The sequence below is a fragment of the Meleagris gallopavo genome, chromosome Z (genome assembly GCF_905368555.1).
Source record: "Meleagris gallopavo chromosome Z, MGAL_WU_HG_1.1, whole genome shotgun sequence".
NCBI lineage: Eukaryota > Metazoa > Chordata > Aves > Galliformes > Phasianidae > Meleagris > Meleagris gallopavo.
In genome coordinates, this window is record NC_139435.1 from 19,068,257 (window position 1) to 19,078,010 (window position 9,754).

Consider the following 9,754-nt stretch of genomic DNA (forward strand, 5'->3'; position numbering starts at 1 on the left):
GGCAAGAAAATTCAAGTTCTTACCATGTCAATGTCTTCTTGGAGTAATTTATCCTTATGCTCTCAGAGTAATTTGTCTCTGTCTTTGACCTGCAGTTTGATTTATCATTCAGAAACTTTTCAGACTAACGTTTTTTCTGTCTTTTTGACTATTTAATGCCTCCTATTTTAACAGTGAGAGAACGTATTTACCCTCTTTTTTTCTTTTTTTTTAAATTACTTTTTAAACCTCTCTTGATTGTTATTTCTTGGCTGTGCTCTTCTTCTTATTCTGTCTCAAGTCATTTCCCCATACTTACCCTGAGGAAAATATGTGTTTAGCTATATGTGTATAGCCCCTTTTTCACAGATAAATATTGATAATCAGAAAACAAAACTAGCTTGCATAACTGCGGTTCAAGCTTTTCATTTTCCGTGAGTACATTTTTTAAGGTTATCACTCAGCATAATACTATTTGATAGAAGCTGGAATTCTTCATTTTTTATCTTCTAATCTTTAAACACATGCTTACAGCTTTACTAACTTCGATATAATTGAAGTATGCAAGTAAATGCATCAAAATGATGCACTTCCCAATACTCTGTAGAACTGTATTCAGCTTTATGCGTTCCTCAAAAACTTCTATCAGGTGTTCCTTAAACCTCATTTTCCCCCCTAATATAAGAGGGCTGTTCCAAAAGTAATGCTTCTTATTCTATTATGTTGGCCTACAATATCAGAGGTGGTGGTTGAATCTTTCTGCCAATATTCTGTTACATTTTATTCTGTGATACACATTAGCATAAGGGCAGTCTGACAAAATGAGATCTGACATGGAAGTGTGAATGAAGCAAAGGTGAATTCCTCCACATGGAAAAAATTGCACCAGCTGGCATTCACTGACGTTTGCTGAAGATTGATGGAGTGGATGTGAGCACAGTGAGGCAGTGGATGATGCGTTTCAGCACTGGTGACAGCGACATGAAAGACAGACCAAATTCCAGACAGCCACTTAAATTTTTTACAAGTGTAGCATGCAGGCTGCTGTTCATTGCAAGTGAAAATGCTTAATTAATAGTGGTATCAGTGTTGAAAAATAGGAAAAATCTTCTGCTACAAAACACTATCAAACAGTGTTATTGTCCTCTTTGTATCTGTTGTAATTTCCACGGAAGTAAAAAGGAGGCATTTCTTTCAGTGATCTATGTATATTTCAAACATCTAGGATGAGAACAGTCACAGCTTTGAGCTATGCTGGCACTAATAAAAGTTCTAAAGTAGAGCACAAGGGCAAAGACTTCTGAGTAGGTCAGAAATCAGAGTACCCAATGGCTCCTGGCAGGCTTTTAAGATACACTGTAAGCTCCTTCTTCACTGTTATAATTCATGTTACCACATTGAATTAAATTTAGCATGTCAAAGAATGTCGTAGTCTGCCTATATTCAACTTCATAAGCTTCAGAAAAAAATATCTGTCTGTTTTGGGGTTTGTTTGTTTGTTTGTTTGTTTGTTTTTATTATTATGAAGTTCACCTACATTTTTGTTACAACAGTGGAGCAAGGCAGGTATCTGCTGAAAATAATTTATTCCAGGAGATAGCTAGTTCCCTGAGAGTAGTAATAAAAGCGATCAAGTTGGGATTTATCCTTTATTTGGCTGAAGTTACATATAGCAACTTATAGAATTATAGAATCATAGAATCACCAAGGTTGGAAAAGACCTAAAAGATCATCCAGTCCAACCATTCACCTATTACCAATAGCTCCCACTAAACCATGTCCCTCAACACAACATCCAGTCTTTCCTTGAACACCCCCAGGGTTGGCGACTCCACCACCTCCCTGGGCAGTCCATTCCAGTGCCTGACCACCCTTTCTGAAAAGTAATACTTCCTAATGTCCAGCTTGAATCTCCCCTGCCGTAACTTGAAACCATTCCCTCTGGTCCTATCACTAATGACACAAGAGAAGAGGCTGACCTCCAGCTCACTACAACCTCCCTTCAGGTAGTTACAGAGAGCAATAAGGCCTCCCCTGAGCCTCCTCTTCTCCAGTCTGAACAATCCCAGCTCCTTCAGCCTGTCCTCATATGGCCTGTGTTCCAGACCCCTCACCAGCTTTGTTGTCCTCCCTTGAACACATTCCAGGGCCTCAATGTCTTTCTTGCAGTGAGGGGCCCAAAACTGGACACAGTACTCAAGGTGTGACATCACCAGAGCTGAGTACAGGGGAACAATCACCTCTCTGCTCCTGGCTGGCAACACTGTTTCTGATGCAAGCCAGGATGCCATTGGCCTTCTTGGCCACCTGGGCACACTGTTGGCTCATGTTCAGCCGAGCATCAATCAATACCCCCAGGTCCATTTCCTCTATGCAGTCCTCCAGCCACACCGCCCCAAGCGTCGCCTGGGGTTGTTGTGGCCAAAGTGCAGGACCCGGCATTCGGCCTTGTTGAACCTCATCCCGTTGGCTTCAGCCCAGCTCTCCAGCCTGTCCAGATCCCTCTGTAGGGTCTTGCTGCCCCCAGGCAGATCCACACTTCCAGCCAATTTGGTGTCATCTACGAATTTACTGAGGGTGCACTCAATGCCCTCATCCAGGTCATCAATAAAGATATTGAAGAGGACAGGCTCCAGCACCAACCCCTGGGGAACACCACTCATGATCGGTCGCCAGCTGGACTTAACTCCATTCACCACCACTCTCTGAGCCCGGCCCTCCAGCCAGCTCCTTACCCAGCCAAGAGTGTACCCATCCAAGCCTTGGGCTGCCAGCTTCTGCAGGAGAATACTGTGGGAGACAATGCCAAAGGCTTTGCTGAAGTCTAGGTAGACCACAGCCTTTCCCTCATCCACCAGATGGGTCACTAGATCATAGAAGGATCCTGTTGGTCAAAACCTGCCCTTCATGAACTCATGCTGGCTAGGCCTGATCCCCTGGTCATCCCGCGCATGCCACATGATCTCCCTCAAGACAATCTGCTCCATAACCTAACAGGTCTGTAGTTCCCCGGATCCTCCTTACGACCTTTCTTGTAAATGGGAGTCACATTGGCAAGCCTCCAGTCTTCTGGGACCTCACCAGTCAACAAGGAGCGCTGATAGAATGATGGAAAGCGGCTCGGCTATCACCTCCGCCAGTTCCTTCAGCACTCTCAGGTGGATCTCATCTAGCCCGATAGACTTGTGGCAGTCCAGTTGGAGTAGTAGGTCTCTGACTGTTTCTTCCAGAATCACAGGGGGGTTAGTGTGCTCCCCAGCCGAGATTACCAGGTCAGAGAGAGAAGTATCCTGAGGATAACTGGTCTGACTTTTAAGGACAGACGTAAAGAAGGTATTCAGTTCTGGGTGGTACTTGATGGGTCACGGGGTTCACGGGGCGGTCGCGTGTCAAGATATATAGGTAGTTGTTGTGCAGCATTAAATTGGCACTTGAGCTACACCCCATGGCATGCATCTCTTGTGTCCCTGTGCTGGGTGAGTGCAGATGATAAGGGCACTGATAGGGTATTGTTAGCTGGGCTGGAATTGCGTGGAGGTTAGTAACAATTGGTGACCACGGTGTGATTAGGTGTGCGCACACAGATGAGGGGTTAGCAGCTCAGATTATGGTTTCTGTGCAGCAAGTGGTGAGTATGCTGAAGGTGCTGGGAAAGTGGGCAGGGGTTTCACTGTTGTCAAAAGCCCTAACGGTGTTGATTAATTGGGTTCAGCACCGTGGTTACAGGAGTACTCCTATGGAGTGCTTATCCCGTAGGAATTTAGATAAGGTGGCAGAGAAGTTGTGGGAGGAGGTTAAGCTGGAGACGAAAGGAGCGGTGGATATCGCTGCTACCTTGGGAATCTTAGAGAGAGCTCTTAAAGCAGTGGGAACAGAGGCACGGTGTTGGCGGTGTTGGCGTATGGCTCGGGAATTTGTGTTAGGTCAGCTTGAGGAGGAAGGCGAGGAATCGAGGAAGGAGCCTGCGAAGGGGAGAGTGGAACCTGTGAAAGGGGGTTTGGAACCAGCAAAGGGGTGTCTGGAGCCTGCGAAGGGGGGGCAGGAGGATGCAGCCAAAATTGAACATGGCGGCAAGGCAGAGCCAGAGGCTGGGCTACAGGAGGAGGAGTCAGGAATGGATACACCTGGAAGGAGCGGCGGGGCCAGGGGGCTGCATCAGGGGCAGAGGACAATGTGCCTTGGGTGGCGCCTATGTGGCCTCCTGCAGCGTCTAATTGGAAGGCTATTGGGGCTACACCCGCATTCTCATATGTTCCTGGAACAGCGCCCATGCCCACCACTGTTTCAGTAATGACACCCACGTCCCCTCCCCTGTATGCTGGGGGGAGTCCCGGGGGGCGGAGGCAGCTGGTCTGCGATTGGAGCAGAAAGGGGAGGGACAAGAACAGCTGGTGACACCTGGAACCATTGTAGTTTTGGCAGGGGCAGCAGATCTAGGGATGGAAGTACGTCCTCAGTCTACAAATGGTAGTCAGATCCTGGCTAGGGCAACTGGCTGTTTGCCTACGTCGCAGGCGGGACTTCTGCTTATGGCCCTCTCTCTTGAGCTGGGTAAAAATAGACCTCTCATTCAAATTCAGGTTCGCATCACAGGATTGTTGACACTGACGCCACCAAAATGGTACTGTGATGTGTTGTTGGATTCAGGTGCGGATGTGACTGCCATGCCCGTGGGGAAGTGGCCAGTGCAACGGCCTATGGCGGCATCCACGGCCATGGTTAGAGGGGTTGGCGGGATTTCAGTGGGACAGCGTAATGTATATCCCATTATTCTTAGTTATCAAGATGAGGATGGCAGCTGGAAGGAGTTGAGCCTGATTTGGCCATAGGACATTTGGTCATGGACATTCCAATTCCACTGCTTGGGCGCGACGTGCTTACTGCTGTCGGTGCGCACATTCCCATTGAAGGCAAATTAGATGGTGGTCTGGATTTTTAGTTGGCCACTGGGAAAGTAACCTGCTGGAAAATGACCGGGAAAAGTGATGACCTAGTATGGATTTCTCAGTGGCCCCTTGCTCTGGAAAAATTGAAAGCTGTTAACAAATTAGTCAATCGGGAGGTCGCTATGGGACATTTGGTACCATCCACGAGCCCATAGAATTGCCCTATTTTTGTAATCAAAAAGAAGTCAGGTCAATGGCGACTGCTGCACGATTTACGAGGAGTCAGTGTAGTTTTGCAGGATATGGGGCCTTTACAACCAGGATTACCTTTACCATCCATAGAGCCTGACTAATGGCAGTGTCTGCTAGTTGACCTGAAGGATTGCTTCTTTAGCATTCCTCTACATCCAGATGATTCACCTAGGTTCGCCATGACGGTCCTAGCCGTTAATAATGCAGAACCAGTAAGGTGGTACCAATGGACTGTACTACCACAAAGTAAGAAAAATTCCTCCACCATTTGCCAGATGTATGTTGCCTTGGCCCTGAGACCCTTCAGAGAGAAGTTCCCACAGCTCACGGTGTATCACTATATGGATGACATTTTGGTAGCCGGGGAAAAATTAACGCTCGACATAGAAAAGGACTTTTGGGAGGGGTTGTTAGCAAGAGGCCTCAAAGTGGGGGAGGACAAGACTCAAAGAATGTTTCCTATCAAGTATTTAGGTACCCTGGTGGAGAAGCATCTGATTCGGCTGCAGGTCACCTTGGCAGATACAGCCATGACAACCCTGAGTGACTTACAGGTTCTCATAGGGGCTATACAATGGCTTTGGTGCCGGCAGATATGAAAATCCTAACCAACGATCTCAAAGGTGATACAGATCTAGCAGCTCCATGAGAATTATCATCGCAACAAAAGCGTATAATCTCTTCCCTGTTGTCTCACATGCAATCTGCGGCGCTCTATCATTGGGTTCCAAGGGAGAGACTACAAGGTCACATTGGTTTACAGTGGGAGGGAGCTGTAATAGTCTTACATCAAAGGGGAATACAGCAACCAATCTTATGGGACTATGTGGCAGTGCCCAAAGGTGCTTTGCCACAGTGGGGCACTCTTATTAGTCAAGCCATTTCTTGGGTCTGGCGAAAGGTTACCGCTCTCATGGGAAAGGAGCCCGAGTCCATGTCCATTGAGATTGGAGGGGACGTTTGGGCGCAATATCTTCAGAATAGTCCTGCGGTAAAGCCAGTTCGGAGGGTTTTTTTGTTGAGGTAAGAGCAGTGCAAATTATCTCACTGGGGCTGCTATGTAAGCTGATGACAGTTATAGCGTGGGTTCCAGTCAGTGATCAGCCACTACTGGGTCATACCCTTTTCACCAACACTTCGGGGAAAACTGGGAAATATGCTGTGGTGTGGCACAATGGGAGGCAGTGGTGCAAACGGGTTGAGATCTGCCCAACACATCTACCCAACAATTAGAGCTGAAGGTGGTGCTGTAAGCTCTGCAACTTAGCGAGGCAGAACCTGCAAATGTGGTAACTGATAGCCAGTATTGCTTTCGCATGGCTATGTTGTACAGGGACTGTACTGGGGGCACTACTCCCACCGCAGTTGCCTTCTATAATGCGCTGTCCCTGCGCATGGCTCCTGTCTTCTTCATGCATGTCAACAGTCACTGGGAGTTGCCTGGCTTTATCTCAGAGGGCAACAAGCTGGCTGATGCAGCATGTTACATAGCTAACATAGACACAGCCACGGCTGCAGAGCGTTCGCACCAGCTATATCACCAAAGCGCCTTGGCCCTCGCTCGCCTTTACAACTTACTGCTACCTGCTGCTAAGCAGATCATGGCGGCTTGCTCAGCCTGTTCCGCTAACTAGCCAACACTACATCCAGGGGTAAACCCGTGAGGGTTGCATCCCCTAGAGTTGTGGCAAGCGGACGTAACCGAGTATGTACCGTTTGGGCGCCAGAAGTATCTACATGTTGTGGTAGATACTTGCAGCGGAATGATATGGGATACTGCATTACTAGCTCAGACAGCTCGACACTGTGTGCAAGCCTTGCGTCAAGCAGTGGCAGTTCTCGGTGTGCCACAATGCCTAAAAACTGATAACAGGCCAGGTTATCGCAGTGCCGTGTTCCGCTCCTGGTGTAACCTGTGGGGCATCGAGCACGTCACAGGAATAGCCGGCAACAGCACCAGTCAGGCCATTATCAAGCAGATGCATGCCACGCTGAAGGTGTGTCTTGCGGCTCCTAGAGGCCTCACTTCCCCGGGAGGAACTGTGCCACTCGGCGTTGTTATTAAGAGCTCTATACAGTTTGAACCACTTGGAACATCGAAGGGGTGATCATGATTTTGGGGAGGATCGGCATCCGATCGGGGCGGTATATGTTCAAGGTCTGGATGGGGTATGGTCAAAAGAGCCCCAGCCACTCTTTGTGCTTGGGCGCGGGAACGCGTGTGTGGGAGGTAGTGGCGGCCTGCGCTGGATCCCTGCGAAATGGGTAAAGCCAGCCCCGAGTCCAGCCGAGGCAGTGGCAGACAAGACAGTTTGAAGACGGCGACTGACTACCTATTCTTCCTCTTTGGGCAGCGCACCCCAAGAAGTTGAACATCTCAAGGCTGATCCTGGTTAACACTTCCTTGATAATAGCACGTACAATGGCACCTGCAGAGGCATCACTCTCGATGTTAAGGAAGGCACAACCTGGGAAACTAGTCTTCTTGCCAGACTGATAATCCAGCAACAGAGGAGACCTTGCCCCTGGAGAATCCCCCAGTGACAGACGTTGGGAACGGTTCTACTCAATGACACCCATAGATAAGGACTAATTTTTCAGTGGATCCAGTATATCTGCACCTCTACAAACTATTGTTGTTTTTATGACTGAGGGAAATAATAGTAGAAAGTAGGGGACATGGTAGCATGACACAGGGAGTAGGGAGATGTGGGTGGTACTTGGTGTGAGTGGTACTTGGTACTAAGGTGTGTGGTAGTTACAGGGGGTGGTTCTGGGTGGTACTTGATGGGTCACGGGTTCACGGGGCGGTCACGTGTCAAGGTATATAGGTAGTTGTTATGCAGCAGTAAATTGGCACTTGAGCTACACCCTATAGCGTGCATCTCTTGTGTCCCTGTGCTGGGTGAGTGCAGACGATAAGGGCACTGATAGGGTGTTGTTAGCTGGGCTGGAATTGCGTGGAGGTAAGCAACAGCAATTATTTGGTATTGAATCTGGTCTGATACTGAAAGATTCACTTCCAACCAAATCTTGATTTAGAAAAAAAATGTAATATTTTGTGACAATATTACAGAATTGATGTTACACCTAAAAAAGTTTTATTCCAACTAGGATTTAAATGTCCAAACAAAAGTGTTTTCCTAATGGAAGACAGCTGATAGGACTGTTTCAATCCTGCAGTGTTTTTCAAAACAATATTTTTTAAAGTTGAATGAAATAAAGCTTTCTAGATAAGAAAAGAAAATCTCTTCAGAAGTTATAAACCACGTTTATTCTTGTCTTTTCTTGCAAATTTAGCATTGAAGGCTACTAAACTTTCTCACTGTCTTGTCTCTATTTTCTGTCTACAGAAAACTACTACAACAATCAGAACTTATTAAAAATATGTATATATTTATGGTTTTAGATGCCTTGTGGGATGAACAAATATCTTCATTAGAATGGACAACTATATCATGTATCATATCACTTAATATTTTGCAAAAATTCTGTATTCAAAGACAAGACCAATGATATATTCAAAACAGCTCAGTAAATCAGACAGTAAAATAGAGTGCCCAGCTCAAATCTTGACTCCTTTCTTTGAAAGAAAGTCAAGCTACAATAATTTGAGGCTTTTTGACTTAAGCAGAAAAAAATCTTCACACTTGTCTGTTCTGCAAGCCTTAATTAAAGTAACTCACATGGCTGTTTCCCAAATGAGCCTATTCAAAGATTCCAGAGGAATTTAACCCTTTGTCTAATTCATTCTATATATCTAGTTTTTTTTTCTTTTTGTAAATAAAAAATAAAAATTCAGAGCTTTTATAAGATTTCAAATGCACACTAGTTATATATCAGTATTCTTCCAGTCAGAGCAGTCTGAATATTTACTGTCTCCACTTAAGTGTACATAGTATAGCTTTTTCCATAAAGATTTATACAATTATGCGTTTCCCGAAGCTACATAAGACTCTCTTCACCCTTATTTGGGAAAAAGAAAAAATAAATCTTCACAGAATTGGTTGTGTTGTTTTTTGGTTTTTATATCTATACTTTCTGTCTGCTTCATAATCCACCATCCTTAGATTGAAAGGACAGAAATGGTTTGTTTATTCCTGTTTAACCCGACGTTTAGAATTTCAAGGGTAGTACATACTGGGTAAAAAAATTTAGATCAATTGAAGACATATGAAAAGCTTTATATACATCCTGAAGAACCCAAGCAGTGCTGTATACTTCCATTCAATCAAATTACTAGTCTGAAATAAGTTTATGCATGAGGTAAGCTGACAGATGCAGATGTTTAATATTTGAAGAGGGTAACTGAGTACCTGTGTGAGATCATGAAAAGTAAGCTTCTCTGTCAATTCAGATCAGGCCTTTCTGTGCTATTCTCCCAAATGCAGGAGTGGTGCAGAGCACAGTGGAAACATCCCAGTGATTTTTCATTTAGGATAGTCTACATTCTGTTTATTAATTTCAGTGTACACTGACCCAAGCTGATTCAATTCAGAGCGCCTGCTTTTGCACCTGCTTTTGTTTTTCAGTGCTTAAGAAAGACTTAATAAATTGAATAGAAGAATTGTTTACAAATCTGAATTTTCTACATAACAAAGTGCCTGGCAAAAGCTGATGCACACAAAACAGGCTTT